Source organism: Thunnus thynnus, chromosome 23, assembly GCF_963924715.1.
Source record: "Thunnus thynnus chromosome 23, fThuThy2.1, whole genome shotgun sequence".
NCBI lineage: Eukaryota > Metazoa > Chordata > Actinopteri > Scombriformes > Scombridae > Thunnus > Thunnus thynnus.
In genome coordinates, this window is record NC_089539.1 from 23136664 (window position 1) to 23159793 (window position 23130).

Here is a 23130-nt window from a genome sequence, read left to right on the forward strand (position 1 = left end):
ATTCCTCTATATGAATTCCTGAGTCATGTGTCATGATGCAAACATATTCCACCAGTGCCTCCCGTTGACTGGTATCCATGTAGAACTAAACATATAAGACATAGATGTAACAAAAACATTGTACAGAGTGGGGTGTGCCTGAATACAAATACATTATTCGGCAAAGCACAAATAGTGGGTTTTTCACTAATATTTGTTTCATACAAATATTTTAAAAATTATTTGTATTCAGCAAGAAAAAAGAAACGTCTCAGTGTCTCTCCTCTGCTCCGCTGTTACGTCTAACAGCAGGTCTCAACGAGGGGAGTCACATCCACCTGCTACATGACGCACATTTCCTAATTTGGACATCACTCCTGGAGTTGGGGGTGTTCCCCAGAGATAAAGCTGAGCTACTGACACAAATGAAATGCTCCCAAGGGACCCTCCATAACCTGTTGTTCCCCTTCTCCTTTCCACAAAGTTAGGTTGTAAGAAATAGGCAACAAATGAAAAGTACAAAACAATAATTGCCTTTGAAGTTCTTTCTTACAGTTTTAGCTCAGTAGTCGGCGCAGTCGTCTATGATCTGGGAGACTCCGGTTCGAGACCCGATGTGGAGACCTCCTCCGTAAGGTAGTTTATTCATGAACACTTATTGTAACACTTTAATTTTCTGAGATTAAAAGCGTAATAAAAACAAAAACAAAAACAGGCTTTTTAAGCCTATTTCCAGTTTTATTTGAATACAAATACAAATAATTTTACTGCCTCAACAAATACAGATACAAATACAAATACTAGGCCCTCTGCACATCCCTAATACGGAGCCTCTGCTGCAGTGCACGCTGCCATCTTCAGTGTTTATATTCATTGTTTCTATTCACATTCACTGACACAGACAGTAACCTGTTAAGCAACCCCTGCAGACATATTTAGTACGGTTCATTTATGACACATGATGTCATCCATAGCAACAGGGTGAAACCTCAAGAGGAAACACTAAGCGAGGAACATTTAGTGCCACTTAGGAGGACTCCTCATGGTTTGATGAGATGCTTTGTGAATATGCAGCCTTCTCTACTATTATAATGTACATAGTCAGACATTTTTCAGCAGAGAAGTTTAGAATTTATTTATTTCCAAAAATTGAAACGTCATCAGACATGAAATCATTCAAGTTGTAAATGACTAACTTTTTCTGTGTGTGTGTGTGTGTGAACAGAAAATGTAAATAGTGATGAAGCAGCAGAGTTCAGTTCAGTCAGCTAAATGCTAATTACACGTCCAAAGCAAAACTGCACTCATCAATCCTTCTTTCATCCCTCCTTCCTTCTCTCCTTGTCTCCTCTCCTTCCTTATCCATATATCTTCTATGGCCTTCTTTCCTCGTTCCCTTCTTCACCCTCTTTCCTTTCTCTTCTACTTCCCTCACTCTTCTTCTTTCCTCCAGATGTTCTCTCCTTTTCGTTCTCCCTCTTCCTTCTTTTCCTCAACCTCTTTTTACTCTCCTTTCTTCTGATCCTCTCCTGCTCTTCCCCACTTTTTCTCCTTCTGGTGCCAAAAAAAACCCGTTCCCATTTGTCGTTCTGGAGTCACACGGTCATTTAATTTTTAATTTCTTCCTCTCCGTCTTCCTTTCTAAACCTTTTCTCTCCATCCTCACTTTAACCCCGCACTACCTTCTTCTTTCCTCCTTCACTCCATTGTCTTCTTGTACTTTTCCTTCCCTCCTTGACTTTCCTTCTTTCTGTCATTCCCTCTTTGACACGTCTGCTCATTTTCTGGTCCTTTCATCTTTGCCTCCTTTTCCTTTCACCGCCTTTCTCCTCTCCTTCCCACATCCCTTTTGTACATCCTTTTTTTTTTATCTCAAGCTTCTTCCTCTCTCATCTCTCCTTCCTTCCCTGCTTTCCTCCATCATTATTCCATCTTCTTCTATCCCTCTATCCCTAATCTATCCCTCCTTTTTTCGCCCTCTTCTTCTGCTTTTTTTTTCCTTCACATTTTTCATCTGTTGGCATTTCATTACATCTCGCAAACAATATTTTCTCGCTTTTCCCTCCTGCTTTATCCCTCCATCACTCTGTGACTGTGCTTCTCCTCTTTTTCCTCACTTCCCCTCGTGTCCTTATTTCTCTTCCTTCACCTCTTGCCTTCCTCCTCTCCTCCGTCCTTCCCTTCTTCCCTCCCTCCCTCCCTCCTTTCCCTCTCTCCATCCTTTGAAGGCAGAAATTGATTCGATCACTAATTGTGCTGAAACAAACAGAAGTTGATTAATTCATGTTTGCGCTCTCGCTCTGATAAATGAGTCAGCTCGCGAAAAAAACAAACTGGTTAACATGAGAAGAGAGAGAGAGAGAGAGAGAGAGAGAGAGAGAGAGAGAGAGAGTTAAACTCTTTGAATTGTGAGCAGTAAATGGGATCACTGCCTCGCTTAGCCCGCCGGCTAATTAGAATTCACTGTGTGTGTCCATTTGTTGGTATTCACTGTGTGTGTGTGTTTATTTCATTATGTATATATGTGTGTGTGTGTGTGTGTGTGTGTGTTTGTGTGTGTGTGTAGTCATTGATCAGACTGACAGAGACTTATTATGGTGTCACTTTATGTGACCCTTTTTGACCCCGCTGGCGGTATAAGTGTGTTTATGCGTGCAGTGAGTGTGTGTGTGTCTGTATTTGTATGTGTTTGTGTGTGTGTGTGTTTGTCCTGCTAATGACTTGTCAGCTTCCACCACAAGTGCTAAAGGTGACGCTTCCTCCCTGGAGACACACACACACACATGCACACACACACACACACACACACACACACACACACAAACACTGAGAATATACGAAAGTACCCATTATTTATTCTGGCGTCGCTGCCTCTCTAACACAAACACAAATATCAACAAATGCTGGAGCTGCAAGAGGAATTTATATTGAAAGAATTAAATGTTTACAGTCCAATCCAGGAATGTCCAGAACTGTCTGGCTGCAACTTTACTGTTTTGGTTCACTCTCGGCGCTCTAGTGGCGTCGTTTCAGGTCACAGCAGGCGGCTGTTTTTAGAGAAAAAGCTCTAAAAAGCCACTGACACAGTTAGCTGTAGACTAGCTGGAGAACATAGTGGAGCATTTAGCAACTAAAGAGACAGATATTTCAGATGATGAAGGTGGTAAGGTGGTAACCACATGTTTCTCTGATCCAAAACCATGATCCCTCCCTAAGCCTAACCAGACCTTAACCACAGCGTTGACACATCATTAAACATCATTACTTTTTAACAATGATGTGTAACAGTTTCAGAAAGCACAGACAAATGACGTCCTGCTGATTACTGCCGATTAAAAAATGCTCCTGTGTGTCGTTCTGGAGTCACATGGTCAAATGATGTATTGGTTGTTTAATCTGTATAACTTGTTTCCATCCCGACATGCTGGATGAGCCTCCAGACTTAATGCACCACAAGAAAGCAGCTCAGTACGTGTTTTGTGTGCATTTGTGTAATGAATAGTTTTAGTCTTAGTTAGATAAAATGTAATGTTTGCAGTTTTTTTTATCATAAAGAAGGTTTTATCATCGTAGGAAACGATGGCCATGAGCTGATGCACACCATTTTAATGCAGACATTGTACATTACGTTCATCATGAGGCAGTCAGGAACAACCTGAAACCCTGCAGTCAGTTTTAACAATTTTCTTCCTTCAGCAGACAGATATTATGGGAAATTCATAATTTTATGTGCAAAAATAAATGTTTTTTTTCCATCTAACCTTTGTTTTTACAGCAGGAGAAACAAAAAAAAAACAAGAGTACATTTATTTTTTTTATTTTCAAGAGTGTCCTGTCCAAAATAGGCAGCAATAACAATGAGTCAGGCAGACATGTTAATAATATAATATACTAGAACATCGGAATGAACCTTAATGCAAAAGTTCAAATACAAATGATATGTAAAATTGCATCCTGGAACAACCTAAATGGCACCTTAAACCAACCAGTTCAAAACCATTAAAATAAACAGTACCAGTTTAAAACAATAACGTAATGACTAGACTCTAAAATACCCCAAAATATCACCGTCCAGAAGACAGAGCACAGTTTCTGCAGCGATGATTCACAGAGACAGAACAAATTTGCAATCTTAAATCAAATTTAAAAAGGCAGTGGGAACAACTACATAACAGATCTTTTATCTAGTTCAGTGCTGGCGTTGGGAACTGTTGCTAAAAAATGTAATCTGAAATAAAGAGCATAGCTGTCCACCTTTTTATAGGATACATTTAGAAAGATAAGGTGGTATTTGCATCCACCCCAGAACCAGAAAACCATCACCCTAAAAATCCTTTTGAACCAAGAAGAACCACCAAGTAAATGTTCTAGTAACTGCTAAGTAAAACCATAGCAAAAATGTGGTATATGCCCTAGTAACTACCTATAACCTTAGCAACGACAGAGGAACCCATTTGCAACCAACAAACAACCACCAACCAACACCCTCCAAATCCTCCCTAACACAAAAACATAGCAACACTCCAGGAACTACCCAAAATGCTCTATCAACCACTGAGTAGCACCATAGTAACTACTAGTAATCACCCTAGTAACAACCTATGATGCTTTAGCAACCACAGAGTAACACATGTGCAGTCACACCGAATACTCTGGTATTTGCAACAAAGAACCAGAAACCATCACCCTAAAAATCCTTTTGAACAAAGACGAACCACCAAGTAACCGCCAAGTGAAACCATATCCACTGAGTAACGTTACAGCAACCACCTAATAAACACCCTAGTAACCACCTATGATGCCTTAGCAACCAGCAAGTAAGACATGTGCAGTCACCCTAAAAACCCTTCTGTTGAATACATTTGGTATTTGTAACTACCCAAGAACTATCACCCTAAAAAACCCCTTTAATCCAAGAAGAAACATCTGGGAAGCTCTCGTACCCACAAAGATAAAACTGGTAAACACCCTAGTAACCACCTTTGATGCCTTAGTAACCACAGAACAACCCCTTTGTTTTTTGTTTTTTTGCAACCATACATTACCAACAAGTTAGCAACACCCCAGGAACTACCCAGAAGGATCCAGCAACCACTGAGTAACATCATAGTAACCACCTAGTAAACACCAGTACTATCCCCCCGATTACCCTAGCAACCACATAGCAACCACATAACATCCTGAACCCCCTCGCACCAAGTCATGTCAGTTTTATATATACAGCCCAAAATCACAAATTTGACTATCAGGACTTAATTTTAATGTCTTTAATGTCAACAATCTTCATTTTAAGGTTTTCTACCTCCTGTTCTAAACCCTAATAAACATCCTGAATACCCTAGCAACAGTTAAGAAAGAACTTAAGAATGAAAAAAAAAAAGTTCCACAATTTAGAAAGAAAAATATCTGTCTGATATACGTATAAATATGTTATCAGATGTCGATCAAAGAACACAGCGATTGTTCTTTTTTGGCTTTCACACCAAAGGAAAGGCAGTACAGAGAGCAGAAATAATTGAAGTGAACTCATTTGAGCAGAACAGTCGGATCCTCTGCAGCCTCTCTGTCGCTTTCAAGTCGAGATGTTCAGCGCTGCGTGACGACCTCCGACCTTTAGACAGCCGACCTCTCATTCTCTCTCTCTCTCTCTCTCTCTACACCGGCTCTCTTTCTCCTTCGCTCTGTCTTTCTCTCTCTCTCTCTCCGTGACTTCCACTCCTGTACGACTAACCTTGTTAAATAAAGCTTCATCTAAAATAACTCCATCCCGCCTGTCTGCTCTCCTCCGCTATAAATCCTTCATCAAACACAGAGGAGAGAGCCGATCAATATCAAACCACCAACACTGAAAGGAAATCAGTGTGTGTGTGTGTGTGTGTGTGTGTGTGTGTGTGTTCTCTCTGCTTTATCATGTGAGTGATAGTACTGTTGACATTGTTTTATTAGCTAAATAAAACTCAGTCAAGGTCATTTACTCTCATTTATTTGTATATGTTTTATTACCTTCCTTTGTTTTTATTTTCTTCATATTTCATATTTATAGACATTTAGAGGTTTATCAAGAAAATCTTTGTTTGTGTACTTGTAACTTTCCGTTGCGTTCATTTAAATGCGGCGCCTCGGCAGTTGCCTTCGTGTAACACTGAATCATTTTGTCAAAGTGCAAATCTGAATTGCTTCGAGTACACAAAGCCCTGAAAAGTGATAAAGGTTTACTGATCAAGAGCTGATAATGATGATGTAATATTGTGTATCATGTATCACAGTGACAGCCGCCGGTTGTGACTCCAGCAGGACTGTCTGATTGTAGCTAATGTTAAGTGCTTCTCCACATTGATTCTGACAGGCCGTAACTGTGATTATGACTGTCTAGCTTCTATACTCTCTCTCTGTAAGAGCACCACTATTATGGAATAAACTGTAATTTCATCTTTTAAGGCTTCATATGTATGGGAATATGTGTGTATTTGGTGTTTTATTCTGTCATTTTTATTCCTTTTAAGTCTGACTTGTAAAGCACTTTGTAATTGCTGGTTTTGATAAGTGCTACATACATAAACTTTATTATGATGTTATTATTATATAGTGATGGGATGGCTATAGCGTCAGAGCTTAACCTTTTGAGTAACGAGCAATGAATTGATCATGTAAAAAGCTGGATCGTCTCATATTTCTGTACTATCTGTGGGGTGTTACCCAAAGTTGGCAGCATATTGTGTAATTTAATGTAATATAAAGAACTATGGATGAGGGGGATAAGGTACAAGTGTCCATATTGGATAGTTGAAGACATTTTTTGGCCATTCTTTCCAGGAAGACGGTTGAAAACAATAAAGGTTGACAACATTTCACTGTTTAAAAGAGTAAACCGGCATTCAGACCATGTGGTTAGAGGGCAGAAACATTTACAGTCTGCGGACACCTCAGACTTGTAAATGTAGTGAAGATGAACAAAGCCTCCTCCCTCGTGTGTGTGCGTGTGCGTGTGTGTCTCGTGGACATAACGTTACAGAGGTCAGCGTGCCTGCAGCGCCGCTCTGATCACTCGGTTACTCAGAGTTGTTTGTGAGGAGCGTCGGGTCTCTGTTCACATCATTAATCTTACATGACAAACTGCTGCTGTTACAAGTATTAAAGACGTCAGACGTGATGGGTTAGTTAACCGCTACTTTGGGAAAAAAAAAAAAACCTTGCAGCATGAAACCTCTAGTGTGTAAATGTGTTTACTGGACTGTGTTGGTTAGTTTTTGTACATCTTGTAATACAGATAATAATTATAACGGCTTTCATGAGATGCAGATGTTGTAAATGTATCGTTATATGAATTGTATGAGGAATAATACAATGTAAAGTTGATGTTTCATGCGTCTCACTTTATTTTACAGGAACAGAAGTTATACTTCAAGTTTATTGGCATGTAAAATGTTGATTGATGCCAACTGTTAAATCTACGATACGAACCTAAAGTTATTTATTGTCCGTTCCATTTATTATCCATAAGAAAAGAGAGGAAGAAGAGTGCTCATAAAACAACAAAATAAAAAAGTCTCAGTTTAAAATATGAAGAATAATAAAAAATAATATTAAATCCATTCAGCCATGCAGAACACATTAAACCATACTATGTGTGTTACTGTGCTATAAAAGATGATTCTAATATCTTTGTTTATTAATAACAAGCAGTCAGACAAACAGATCGGAGACATTTCATTTGTTGTTGCTGTGGAGACCAGCCAGCTCCTTTTTTTGTGTGTGTGTGTGTGTGTGAGTGATTGGGTTGCAAAAAACAAACAAACAAACAAACAGTGAGTGTTGTAATTCTCCAGTGAGACTCAGTGAGTAAAGATGTTTCCCTGCATCGAAACGTTCCCTCAGGTCCAGATCGTTCACGAGTCGATATTCTGCAGCGCTGGCGAGGTTACTTTTGGAATGTAATAATTTACATTTACTCACGTTTTCGATGCCAACAAACTGAACAAGGTGGAGAGGAAGGATCGCTCCGTAGTTTGGAGCTGAACTGGACGATCTGGAGGAGGTTGCGGAGGGGGAGAACTAGTGATGATGAGGAGCACCTTCACCCACAGACTTATTGGCCAGCAGCCATCAGGCTCCACAACCAAGGCTTTATGAGAACTTTAAGACCTGCTCTGGACTTTTAACTACTGAATCCTGCTTAGACTCTGATGCACATGGATTCATATACTTGTTATATGCTCATTCATTCATATATTTATTCATATTCATATATATATTCATTTATATATTATTTATTGTGCATATATTCACTCACTCAGAGATCCAGTGCAGATATCTATGGCCAGCAGCTCAGTTGATTATTAATGTTTAAACTGGGACATAAAGATAATTTGACTGCATACTACCAAAAGAGTGGAGCCTCCCTGTAATCCAGTAGCGTAGGAAGAAATGACAGTGTGGGAGGGTCCAGCCCGTCTGAGACCGATCGTACTTTATAGGTTCTGAAATCAATATGTTAACCGAAGTGGGCTTTTACAACTATACGTGCCTGAACGCACCACGGTTTAATCATACAGGCCTTATACATCATCAGAGGTAATGTTACAGGCACCAAGACGAACATTAACGGCATCACATGACCTGACACAGCGGCCATATATTCACACACACACACACACAGCCGACAGACGCAACGGCATCATTAATCAAGTGTATGGATAGAAGCACCAATGTGACACTTGAACATAGTCTGGCACATAAAACACACACACACACACACACAGATGGCAGCACAGAACAGCATCATCATAAAATCCAATTATATACCCAACAAAGACTATATCCAATAAACAATGATATTGAAATAGGCAATAGACTACTACAGTTAATTACAGCAGGATTGGTGTTAAAATGAAATTATGTCATTAAAGTCAAATGATTCAGTCAGCAGGGACAAAGAGTTCAGTCTGTATGTCATCACTGATGCCCTGACGGCAGGTTTAATCCCACTGACAGTTGAAAAAGAGTCTTTCAACAGTACAGACGGTTGCTGCTGCTGACGGGGGAAAGGCTGAATTAGCAGCCAGTGCTAATTCAACACTTTGCATCGTAAATCTTGTTACTACTACTCTTCTTCTACTCTGTTTTTATTTTTTTGACCTCTGCTCCTCACTAGCTCCCGCCCCTCAGCCAATCACGGTACAGGAAACGTGACATAAACAACCAATCACATATAATAAAACTAATCAACATAGGTTGTATTTTATTTACACCACAAGCTCACTCAGTACGCTGCAGACGATCTACCCAAAGTGGCAAAAATATCTTGTTTATATTGACTTGAACATGTAAACATATTTTCTCTGAACAGAACATACAGGGAACTAGCGGCAGACAAGAAAATCAGCGGTAATGATATGTAAGGGCAGATTAAATTGCCCTCGGCTACATCTGAGATATTCCACCCAGACCAGGAGTTTCTGCTTTAAGTTTCAATAATAATCAGATATTCCTCTCAGGTTGAGATGTTCCAGCTCAGTCAAATCATTCCACTCAGGCCAGGATGTTCTTTCCAGGTAGAGATGTTCCTGATGGATTCCTGTTTTCAGATACTCTTAAAATAAATAAATAAATAAAAGTCTAGATGTTCCATGAAGGTCAAGTTGTTCTAACAACTTCCACAAACCTATTTTTATGTTTTTACTGGAGTCTGACCAGAGATAACAGCTTAATTTTGGCAGAGAATGTGAATTTAATTATGGCAGAGACAGACATCATGTAGGAGAGTCCTGGCGTCAAACCAAAACCACAAATGAAAAAGTGTGTATGATCCAGACTCAGCTGCTGGGTAATTTACTGTCACTTCCCCTTCTTTTTTTTTTTTTTTTTTTTTTTAAAAATCATTCAATGAGTTTCCTCTGGTATGTTTGTTAATTAACTGCAAATTTCTGTACAGCACAAACAAAGATAATTACTTAGTAAGTGCTTTCAAAACAGACAAACTGCAGAGAGGAAAAGAGAAAAACAGAAACCTGATGGAGCGAAGGACGGACGCTGAAAAGGAAAAAAAGAAAAAAGAAGGACCTTCACTATAAAATACTGCCACCGATTCTCCTTTTCCTCTAAACCTTGCAGTTAAGTCGATGATACGTCGACATTCAGCGATATATTTGAATTGATATTTATCCAAAAGCCCTATATTATACGTCGCCATGGAAACCGACACACACTCATTATGGGATGTTCCACTCCAAATGGACCCAGCAGCCTCTGAATGCCAGGATATGTGTGTGTGTGTGTGTGTGTGTGTGTTGAAGTTTTCAGCTGTGGTGGTTGAGTAAATTAACAGTGTGTGTGTGTGTGTGTGTGTGTGTGTGTGTGTGTGTGTGTGTGTCCTCAGGCAGCGGACGAGCTCTCTCATCCTCACTTCCTAATGAGATTTAATGCTGAGTTGTCCAACTAACACACACACACACACACACACACTCAAAGATGCACACAAGCACAAATACACACAGTTCATCCAGCAAGATTTTAATAATAACTTCCCGCCTTCGTCCCAGCTGCACTTTGCCCATTTGACACTCACACTGCTACAACTGAGGACGTTGTTCTGCTATTTAAAAGTGACACTGGTTGACCTACAGGGGGCGCTACATTACATCAGCAGCTATAATTGATATTCTTAATAATATCGCAGCTGACAGTGTGTTGGTCGTAGTGATGAATCTACAGAGAATTATCAGTGACTCTGCAGCTCCTCTCGGCTTTATGGAGCTTTATAGAGTTTCAGCTCATTGTTTATCTGTCCGGCTGCAACTTTACTGTTCTGGTTCACTCTCAGCGCTCTCATAGCGTTGCTTTCAGAGAAAAAAGCCACTTTACACTACCTGCTCAGCACCAAATGGCAAACAGACACAGTTAGCTGTAGACTAGCTGGTGAACATAGTGGAGCATTTAGCAGCTAAAGAGCCAGATATTTCCCTCAGGAGTCGGTAGAGAACAAAAACAGAGCTAAAAGAGAGTGAATATTGGACTTACATTCACCAGGTGGACAGAAAAACGACTCCAAATGAATGATAATGTTGCTCCATAACTGCTGGATGTGGAAGCAACCGTTTGCTAACATATGTTCAACATATCAACTTAAAGCTGTCAGTGTTGTATAAAAATATGGACGTAGTTACCGTGACATCACTGATTGGTTTCTGAAGAGCGGTTTTGAAGCTCAAAGTGAGCCGCCCTGGCCATCGCCATCTTGGCAGTACCTAGCGGCTGGCGGACCTGTCACTCAAAGCAGCCATGTCCTTCATTATGCATAACTTTATGGGTAAATGGGTGAGTTAAAAAAATTCACCCCCGTACAGTTGTCATGAAAGGAGAAATTAGCTATAGAGACCAAAACCGTTTTTTGTACCAGGCTGTAAACATGTTTATTTCTGCTGTAAAGTTGGGCATTTTAACATGGGGGTCTATGGGGATTGACTCGCTTTTGGAGCCTCAAGTGGCCATTCAAGGAACTGCAGTTTTTGGCACTTCCGCATTGGCTTCATTTTTCAGCCCCGGAGGTTGCTGCTTGGTTCACTATTTGTTTCTGATGAGAACTAGTGGACAAAATCAGTTAATGTGGGTTTAAGACTAGCTTTGGTCGACATGTGAGATATATCTGCAAAGACTGGATGGATCACTGTGAAATTTTCAAGACATTGATGTTTCCTCGAGGAGGAATCCCACAGACGCTGGTGATCCCCTGACTTCTCCTCTAGTGCCACCATGAGGTCGACACCTTTGCTCTTCAGTGAAATGTCTCGACAACTATCATATTAATCGCCATGAAATTTGATACCCATATGATGAACTGTAATATCTTTGGTGATCCTCTGACTCTTCATCTAGCACCATCATCAGGTCAGAATTTAATTTGTCCAATAATTTTATTTATAGTAAAACACTTGCAAAACTAATGACATTCCCATCGGCCTCAGCTTGTGTTTAGTGCTAATTAGCAAATGTTAGCATGCTAATGCGCCAAACTAAGATCGTGAACATTGTACCTGTTAAACATCAGCATGTTAGTGATTAGGTCAAGTTGCAAGCATGGCTGTGGACTCTTAGTTTTATTCATAATTTAAAATAGTTTAAAATAAACATCTATCACAAGGTCACGTCAGGTGACACCATGAGCCAGATCCATTCACTGACGAGGACCGTGAGAGATTTAGCAGAAAGCTCTAAAGCAGCGAGTAAGAAGACTTTGAGTTGATTTTGTTCTTGTTTTTTGTCATACATGATCCCAAGTTGAAGATAAGACAAGATAAGATAAAACAAACCAACAAACAGTACATTGGTTCATCAAAGACACAATAATAATTTACATACAACAAAATAAGAATGATATGTAAAATATTGCACATACTCTGAAAAGTAAAAGATATAAATACCTAAACATTATAAAATGAGGAATGAAATCATATGTAGCTGGGTGGTAAATTGGTTCAGATGTTCTTTTGAGTGTAAAATTGTTTAAGTCTGATTAAAATGTGAAGTAGACTGTAAGTGGGCTGTGACAGTCTCACTTGTTATTGCTGATTTTGGTCACAAGGTGGCAGCGTTGAGTAATATTACTGTCGCTCGAGTGCATCTTGGTTTTTCCTCCTGTTTATGTGCGAACAACCAGAGATTTGCAGAGTGGACGGTGCTGTGACTCCGTCGTGTAAAGTAGTAGTAGTAAGTAGGTAAATACCATGGATGTATAATAAGAGCTGGATAGGGCGGCGCCGCTCAGCCTTGCAGCCAATTTTTCCCAGTGGCCACTCGCGGTATTGCAGCGAAAAATCCCCCTGCGGCCCAAAAAGGATTTTCCCCATAGACCACCATTGTAGAAGAGACGCCTGTAAAACTGTCAATTATGACTCTTTATATTATGAACTTTTGATTCATGGAGGTGTTATGTTTGTAAAACTTTCCTTAAGCTGAGAAAAGTGATTTAAAAATCCATGACGTCATCACAATGTAAAGTCTATGGGCTGAGCGGGAGCTTGCGGGCGGGGCCAGCGGGGGAAACACTACTGCGCATATTCAGTGGGCCGCACAACGCAGAAGCAAACCCGGAAGCTAGAAACTTTTTTTGGCGTATGCGCCAAGCGAGCAATTTTAGTCCGGTATCCAGCTCTTATAATACATCCATGGTAAATACACACATATCTAGTAAAATACTCCTGTACAAATACCTAAAGGACGTTATCTGTTGATATTTTAACAAGATGGTTTGATTTAGACGCTACTGGAGTCGATGTCCTGGGATTTTGGCGCCAGCTGTCGACCACTGTGTTCTCAGTTGCATAGCAAAGTAATGTTAACGTGCATAAAGCCATACCGTGCTGTTGTACTTTGTTACTAGAGAAATGATACAGGTTTTAAATTAATTTGAACTCTGTTTGAAGGTAAACGACAGTGTGTTGAGTTGCACAGTCTCCAGGAAGTTGGTGGGTCTGGTGAAACTTGTTGAAGTGTAAATGTCCTTTACAAGTATACGTTGTACATTCACAGGTTCTTTTTGTGGGTTTATGGCTGTTAAATATGTATTTATCTGGTTCTATTTTATGTTTTTTGTCGGTTGTCATAGCCCACTGCCGTATTTTGTTTTTGTTATTTTTCTTTTAAATCATTTTTTGTGTTAAATCTGCCACAAGCTGTGAAAACACATGAGCTGCTCTCTAAAAGGACTCAGTAGCTTACACACAATGTGCAAACGTGGTCAATAATAAAATTAAGTAATTGTGTCCTGTGTGGCATCTAATTCCACACATGGACATCATAAGACCATAATTCACAATTCATAATCCTTAAATGAGTAAAGATTGAGTTATTTGTTTGTTGAGAAGTGCTGTAGCTGTAGGGAGGGAAGAAAGCTTAAAGCGGTTGTTTTCACATTTGCCGGTCTGTAACCTCTACCTGAAGGTTCATCTTCAGAATACACAATGTGTGAAGGGTCCTTCAGAATTCTGTGTGCACGTCTGACAACATTTCTCTCATAAATAGTGTGAAGGGACGTGTGTTCTTTCTTCACCGTCACTTTCATGCTGTTTTCACCGTACTGTCAATACTTGATTTTAACTGGACTGTAAGGTTACCTTGATGCTTTCTTTGTTGCTGTCCTTAAATATTTCGGACAAATGAAACTTTGAACAAGAAATGCTGCATCTCCTTTCATTTCCAGGCCAGATCATAAATGATACTGATTTTCATGCATTTCCAAAAGACTGAAGATGCAAAAACAGATCCAGCTCAGTAAAGTAGGCAATATACTTTTTAAAAGTGTTATAAATCCATGAAATAAAACAGAACTCAGAAAATGAAATTCAAACTTTTTTATGCATCATTCAGCCTCCTCCTCAGCTCCACTGTTCAGATTTTTCCTGAGTAGTTCCTCTCAGGTTGAAGGATGTTAAACCATAAAATCAGCCTCTATAGTGCTTTGCTGGTTGGTGTGAAACCACTGCAGACTTCCTGGTTGGAAGTTCAGGTGTTTGAATATTTAATGCCTCTCTGCACAGGCAGCAGTTGAACATTTGGATGGAAAGCAGAGGGAAAACTGTAGGAAGCACGTCTCACTTCTCGTTGAAAACCTTTTCTCTTTTGCACATTGTGTTATCTAATATATTTGACCCTGTGATGTTAATGCTCTTTGTCCATAGAGAGCTGTATAAACAGGGTTTCTGAACCGTTAATGTGTTTCTCTCTGACTTTGACCTAAAGTTCGATTCTGCATCGTTTCATGCTGTCAGGAGATGTTCCGCAGCTTTTTTATTCTATCTGTATATTCCAGGAATTCTTTGAAGCTTCATCAAACTAATATTAAGTTTTATTTTTAGGCGGACATGAAGGTGAGAACATTATTTTCTACATGTGGACACCTGGGAATACATGATGGCTCTTATTCCATGGACACTTACCAAAGGAAAAAAGAGAAACTGTACTTAAATCATTATTTAATTTGGGATGTGACTAACTAATCTAACTGTAAGGGTAAGTATTGTTGCTATGGCTACCTGCAGTTTAATTCAGTACACATTAAGCACTGCAGACTAGCGTTGCGTCTGTATACTGTGTACCACATACTCATTATGTGTACTATTGTTCAACATACTGTTGTGTGAATTAACAGTAGGATGCATCTTTTTGGACGCGCTGAGCTCTAATTATCACGTCACTCCCTGAGAGCCTCCTTGCCTCCTTGGAAGACGCGTAACCATGGCAACTCGTGGCAACCATAAGGTCTGAACTAATTTAAAAAATATATTACACCTAGCTAAGTGTAACCTTACTTAAATTGAAGCGTTACTGACATTACGCCAAAGCTGCCCTGGTTGTTGTCCGCCATTGTCTATTATGTTATTGTTGTCACTACTGCATTGCATTGTGGGATATTTATGCCAACGTAGTGTCCAGTGCCTGCATACTGTAATATTAGTATTAATAGTATGTACTTCACGTACAATTTGTTTCATACTAAGGTTAATAAATCTCACATTCTGTTTTATCGTACTAAATAGCAGGTTCGTGTAGAGTTTTCGGACACCAGAACTTTGAGTTGTTCCCATAAATGACTGAACAGACCAATCAGAAAGAAGGATTTTCTGTGGCCCACGTCATGATGTCACTTCCTGTCCAGTCTCTGTTCCACTAGCTCCTGTAATTCAATATAATCTCCAATTCGGTGTTTCTTTCATCGGTCTTTCTGAAAAAAAACAAAGGGTGTTTACTTCTAAGAAAAACTGGCTCCACTAAAACACTTCAATTATCAGAAGTTGAAACTTCTGTGATTTTAAAGTTAAACAACAGTTACTTTGCAAGCACAGAAAAAACTACAGATCCCATGAAAAAACTACAAGCGTGGCGGTGCAGGTACTCGCATCATCGTAACTTGGTTTCATCCATATCCATAAAACCTCCCAACAACACTTTCTTCTATCTTCTTCACTGTCTTTCTAGCTGTAACCTCTGCTGTCTGAAAACATCTTCGCTGTTCAGGATTCTCTGTCCTGCTGTTATTACAGACATGTCTGAACTAACCACAGACACTCAACTTGTCCATAGTCTGCTTAGTCTGTCAAGCTGTGACGTTTAACCCACGATGGTGTAGGGCTTATGCAAAGATGTTGGATGTAGGGGTGTTGGGATGCCTCCCTATCGACAGCTTGTCAGAAGGTACAGATCTTATTTATATATCACCTTTCATACAAGAAATACAGGTGAAAATGCTTTACATTAAAGAAATTACATGCATAAAAATAAAACAAATAGAGTATATAGAATGCATAATTATAATAATAATAATAATAATAATAATAGAATAAAAGTAAAGAAAATTGTAAGAACACAGATAAAAACAGAACTTTTCCACCACTCTTTCCTCCCTCTTTGATCATGAAATCAATATCAATTATCTACCCTGTAGAATTTATAAAATCATGTAAAAGATAACAATTAAGAAGAAGCGCAGTGGTCCATAAGTGCAAAGCAAAGTGCAAAAAAATCTATCAGTAGTGTATTAAATAGCTTTGGGGCATAATTGATAAAAGCTGCATTCCCCGATTTTCTTTCTGCTGTTGCTGGAAACCTTCAGTTAACCAGCAGTAGATGATCACAGTCTTCTTGAGGGCAAACAGGTAACAAGCAAAGTAGCTTGGTCCTGGTCCATGAAGGGCTTTGTAGATTAAGGAGGAAGACCTTAAAGTCAAGTCTAAATGTTACAGGAAGCCAAAGCAGAGCAGCTAAAACTGGACTAATGTGTTCTGGGCTTTAGAACAGATCAGAGTAGCCTACTGAAATGAAATATTTTACTCAAGAAGAAGTAGTTTACTCTTACTTAAATACATGTAATACTAGCCTACTATTACTCAAGTATAAGAGAGAAGTATTTAGGTGCTTTAGAACGCAAATCATAAAGGTTTTGTGCCTGGATTCATATTACAGGGTATCCAAGTGTGTGGAAAATGTTTGAGGCCCTGGACCTGCTCCACTCAGAGGTGGAGCAGCGTTTTAACGAGGAGGAATCCACAGGGCTCGTGGGAACTGACACCAGAGTGGCTAAGCCTGGAGTTGGACATGCTTGGAGATACGTGTAAGGGGTGTGATGTCGCCACCATCCAGTCTGTCCTCCAGGACCTGCAGCCACAAACCTGAAGCATGCTGTCGGAGAAAGGCTCATGAAGCTATTCTTGTCGCTCCCAATCTCTGTCACAGCATCACATCGCTCTTTCTGGTCCCTGCGTAGGCTGAAGACCTGGAGACCATGACGCAGGAGAGACTCACCAACTTGGCAATAATCAATGCTCATAGTGACATTTCGGATGTCAGCAATGTTCCCACTCTGATGAAAGCTTTTATTAGAGGGACAACTGAGAGAAGGTCTACTTTTAGCGATGCATGAGACAAAGTGAGATAGCCTGTATGCAGCGGTGGGTAGAGAACAAGAGTAAAAGTATCCTGCAGTTACTCACATAAGAAATTACTCAAGTAAAAGTAAAGAGGATTCTATTAATATATCATAATCAATCCACCTGACTCAGATGTTTATACAGTTTGTAGCCTACGTTTGTTCTTCATAGACTAAATAAGCTTTTAATATGGAAGTGCAATGCAGGCTGCTTACCATCACTAGTGGCATAGTGTCTGTGCACTACTGGATTAAACCGTGCGCACACATGACAGCTCATTTCGGTCAATGCAGGGAAAATGCATAGTAGATAATAGACTAGTTGTAACAAAGGTATAAATGGCAAATGTAGCGAAGTACAAGATTTAAATTAAAATTAAAATTAATTTTTGCGATATGACACAATATGTAATAGCCAACCTTCATTCTCTCCTTCAAGTAGGCTACAAATATCTGTACTTTCGAGGGCCTATGATTTGCCTAATAAGGTTTCATGATTGATATGAGCATGCGTGACATAGACTCTGCCTCTTTACTGTCATAATAATAAAGATGCTTTGTGAACATCTAAATCTTACCTTCTAGTTTTATTAATAGCTTTATAATTCTCATTAACAGCTCACTCTGTGTCGGACAGCGCTGTCCAGGGTGGGGCGCCATGAAAGAGGTGATAACGATGCGACGGATGAAGTAGTCCATGCTCCATAACCCCCAAATATTTACAACACTCCCCTCCAGAAAATAGTCCCAACGTCCCCGGGCTTATGGGAAATGACCTGTGTGTCATGAGATCTCGAGTATTATCTCGTCAGACAACACTTTGACTGTCGTCTTTATAAAAAAGCATGATGCGATGAATGATCTAATTTGTTTGGCTGCGCTGTAAACAGATACACCAGTTGCTCTTCTTCCGTTGTATTTGAGAGACATTTACAGCTTAAGGTGTGTTTTCTGCTCTGAGGTCAATTAGACTGTCATTTATCATTAAAACGCACTTTCTTTTATCGCCTCTAACCACAGGTGTCATCAAATCAACCAGGATTTAAAGCTTAAGGATTACAGGTTTGAATGGTTGGATGGTTGGTTGGTGGTGCAACACTAGGCTGAATGTTTATCATCACATCTTCCATCCGACTGTAGGAATATTTCACTACAGCAGAAGAGAAAAAAAGAAGAGAAAGAAACAGATTTACACGAGAGAGAAAAGAGAGCAAGGAAAGGAAAGTTTGACAGCTGAGCTTCAGGGGATCTACCCTGAGGAACTGAGTCAGCTACCACACACACACACACAAACACACACACACACACACACACACACACGCACACCGAACACCAAAAACACACTGACTGATCCGCACATTGAGTCTCGTATCACCACAGGGGGTTGACAAAAATCCATCATGACACACCCATTGCCCATTGACTCAAAATAGGCTTTGAAGCAGAACCATGCTGTCTGCACGCACGCACGCACACACACACACACACACACACACACACACACACACACACACACACAGTTTGCACAGCTATCCTTGTTAGGACATTGCACTGACTTTCATTCATTGTGGACAGTTTAACAATAACCTTAATCTAACCTCAATTCACATCTTACCCCCCTAACCCCAACCAGGACCTCAGAAATGACATTTTGCCTCATTAGGACCTGGTTTTGGTCCCCATAAGGACTAACAAAAACGCACACACACACACACACACACACAGAAAAAGAGTGCTGACAGCTCTGACTGCCTCTCTTCTGCTGTCACAAGTTTATCTCGACGAGAACTTCAGAGAGAGCGAGAGAAAGGAAACGGCGGTGTAATACAAAGAGGTACAGAGAGAGGCAGGGCGGGGGGGGAATTAATGACATAAATTAGGAAACAGAGAGAGAGAGAGAATGTACATTGGATTATTGGCTCCATGAGCCAAACATTTACATTCTGAATTTGATGAATTTGACTACACATCAGTATCCTGCAACCATTAATGAGTTCAGACTCAGACCTCAGACTGTGTTTCTAGGTTGCACCAGAGTAACTAGTTCTCACATATCCTTATTTAGAGTAACTCTGTCTCTTAGAAATTATGTTTATTTACAACTACATTGCGTTTGCAAATGTAAAATCGCTGCCTGGAATATGTTCACAAGCTACATATTTTCATTAGATTGTTAAAAACCGATAAAAACCAATCCAGTGTAAGATGAAACACGATGGAATTCAAAAGAAATAAAAGACAGTTCAAAGAAAATACAAACTCAAGTAAAATCAGGAAAGGCTCCCTGATAAAAGTCTGTTTTAAGAAGAGATTTAAAAGAAGTGTCTGACTCAGCCCTGACTGCAAACCCTCCGTCCCCTCCAGTTTTCAGCCTCTGGAACAGATAAAAGACCTCTGCCTGAGGTTTGGTTGAAGTTAGTGAAAGATTGTGGTTCCATTTAAATGTTAAAGTGGACATATTCTGCACATTTCCAGATCTGTATTTATATTCTGGGGCTCTACTGGAATATCTTTGATGATTTACCCTTAAAAACTCCTTATTTATCTTCTACTAGCTCTTTATGCAGCCCCTCAGTTCAGCCTCTGTCTCAAACAGGCAGTTTTAGCTCCTGTCTCTTGAAGACCCGCCTCCTGATGAGCCCACTCTGTTCTGATTGGTCAGTTTCAGGAAGCTTCCAGAGGCTACGTGAACGAACTATAGTAGCAAGATTTCACTTGTTTTTCTCCTTCTTTACTCAAAATATATACTTCTCAAATACATCCGTACATGTTCAAACCAAAATCCAAAATATGAGAGTGGACAACACATGGAAAAACTTTAGCAACAGCTCATCAGCAAGCTAGAAAAAAAATGTTGCAAATGAAGTGTTCAGACCAGGTTGAAGCCCTGGCTTTCGACATGCAGGCAGCATTTTTACATATGTTCACCTCAAGTTTTGAAACTTTGACCCTGTTTAACTTTATAACACTATATAATAATAATATGTCACCATTAAAGGGCCAGTGTTTAGGATTTAGCGGTATCTAGTGGTGAAGTTGCAGATTGCAACCAACTGATTCTGCTCTTTATTGAACACAGGGGAATTAGGACTAACTCTAACTCGTTAGCTAGGCATGCTAACATTGGCAGCTTATGTTGGATCAGACAGTTCATTCCTTACATATTTGCTCTTGTGTTTTGGGTTTTTGGAAAGGCATTAAAAAGTACATCAGATTCTTTAAAAGGTGCCCTGTGGAGTTTTCTAGTAAACAAACAGAAGTTAAGTTTGGAAAGCCAAAGCTTTGTTTAGATCCTTGTTTCCTCGCTAACATACTTGTTTGTCTCTTTTGGTTTGGTTTGGATCTGAAGGGCTACATCTCTGTTCAGGTCCAAGACTGGTACTTTAAACAAGTTTTTTTTTTTTCCTTTCATCTTCCTTTTTTTACACATCTCTGCAGAAATTTTTAGTTGTTTGGAGGGAACAGCTCTGTGCATCTGAGGTCACGACCACAGCTGTCACACTGCTGAGAGATGCACTGTCTGTGTGTGTGTGTGTGTGTGTGTGTGTGTGTGTGCGCCTGATAAAAAAAGAAAGCGAGTTTAAAGCCACGAAGGTCATTCAAAATTTAAACTCCATTTACAGTGCTGTTGTACTGTCACAGAGAATACGATCAGTAAACACACACGCACGCACAAACACACCTTTTAGCCGATGCTGTAAAGACCAGATATTGGGGCTGACAGCTTAAAAAGGTTTCAGTGTCAGAGGCAATACAAAACTAAGTTACACCTTCAGAAACCCACTGGAGCGCACGCAGATGAACATACACACAGAGGATTACAGTCTCAGCAGTGTGACAGCTGTGGTCAACTCTCTGAGCGATTTCATAAAAACAAAACATAACAACAAAAAAAAAAAAATGCAGCCATGGCACAAAAACTGACATTCACAAAAATAAATTCTTCCACCTCAAAGCTACCAGAAACATTCAGATCCTTTAAGGCATTTAAAGAGACGTGTTACTGGGGAACAGGAATTGTTTAGACTTTGTCCTGTTGAAGCAGACGACCTCTGCATGTGATGTCACAGCTGGAAAAACCAATGATACTCCATATCGTCACATTCCTAAAATAATGGCCTGAGTCAGTTTTTCAGGTTTGTCAGAAAACACAAAAAAATCATCACGGTGTGCACAAGCTGCCTCTAGACACTGCATAACAGGCATACCTTAATACCGGTCAAATGATTACTAATATTATGTTATTTTAATAAAAACACAAAAGTAAAGATGATCCTTTGTAATTTTTTAGTTGTACACATAATTTCTAGCTGTTAGATTACAATACGGTATTCAAATCTTTCTTAATTATATCATGTAATGTGGAAAAAATGAGACAAAAACTGTAGATGAAATATTGTTTAAAAGGCAGAAAAGAGTTAACAGAAAGCCTTGTAATCACTAGTAACAGCCACAGATTCTGGAGCCTTTCCACTCTTTGCTAAATGCTAGCTTCATGCTAGCTATTTAGCTGACTAAAAAGACTAAAATAAAAAGACTACATAACTACGCAATATCACAGTTTAGTCATACTCTTGACATAGGCCGTTATACTACAGGGATAGAATTGCATGATCTGTTCAACTGAGGATGTAGGCGATCATGTGGCCAGCATCATGAGGAGATGATTTAGGCAAAAAATGTCAAAAAAATGACTTAGGCCATTATTTTGGGAAGGTGACAATATGCAAATCATGGTTTGAAATTCTGCTAATTTAAGAGTTCAGTATGAATCTTTACCACCAAATCCAAACTGAACTGAGCATAACGAATGTAGTCATGGCCTGGTTAAACTCCTGTGGGGCCCTTTTGACCCCCAGTACACATCTATTACTAGAATCACTTACTAGACTGACAGAACATTTATTTGGGACTATTTTTATAATTGACTAAGCATTACAGTCATTTCTTAAATGCAAAAAATGCCAAAAATTTCTCTGGTAGCAGCTTCTCAAATGTGAATATTTGCTAGTTTTTCCATTTCAGTTGGGTTTTTGACTGTTGCTCAGACAAAACAAGTCATCTGAATATTTTAAACATGCAATATGTCATTTCTGCCAGTAGGGGTCTCTCAATCAAAACAATAACAAAAGATGGAGTGTGATGACGGTGTGAAGTAGCAAGGGATCATGGGAGTTGTTGTCTTCATTGTTAAACAACCAGCTTCTCCAGGTTAGGATTACTTCAGTGTTCATCGTTCAGGAGGTTTTTACTGAGAGCTGATGATTTAAACAGGTAAAAACACTGAATAAAGCAGTTTCACGTTAAAAATCCGTGTTTCTCCGACACTGTTCGGTGGACACGGGACTCTCTATGCCGAGCTGCTGCTAACGTTTGCTCAGCTTGTTTGTCTGATAACTTAAGATCCAGACATCCGATGACTAAAATCCTTCATCCACTTAAAAGATTTAATTAAAAACAACCTGGCAGACAACCACAACGCCCATGTATTATTTTGTATGCATATACTTAACTGTCTACTACGTGTTGGTAGACGCCATTGTGGTAAACAGCCACAACGCCGACACATGTATCTTGTGCGCGTCTACTCTTTGGTAGATGGAGTATGACACCATTGACAGGCAGCCAATCACTGACTGGCATACCCTGCTTGCAAAGGTGGCGGCATATGAATGGGTATCCTTCTTCCTGTTGAGCAGGATAAAACAGTACTATTTGAAATGGGAAAGATTTAT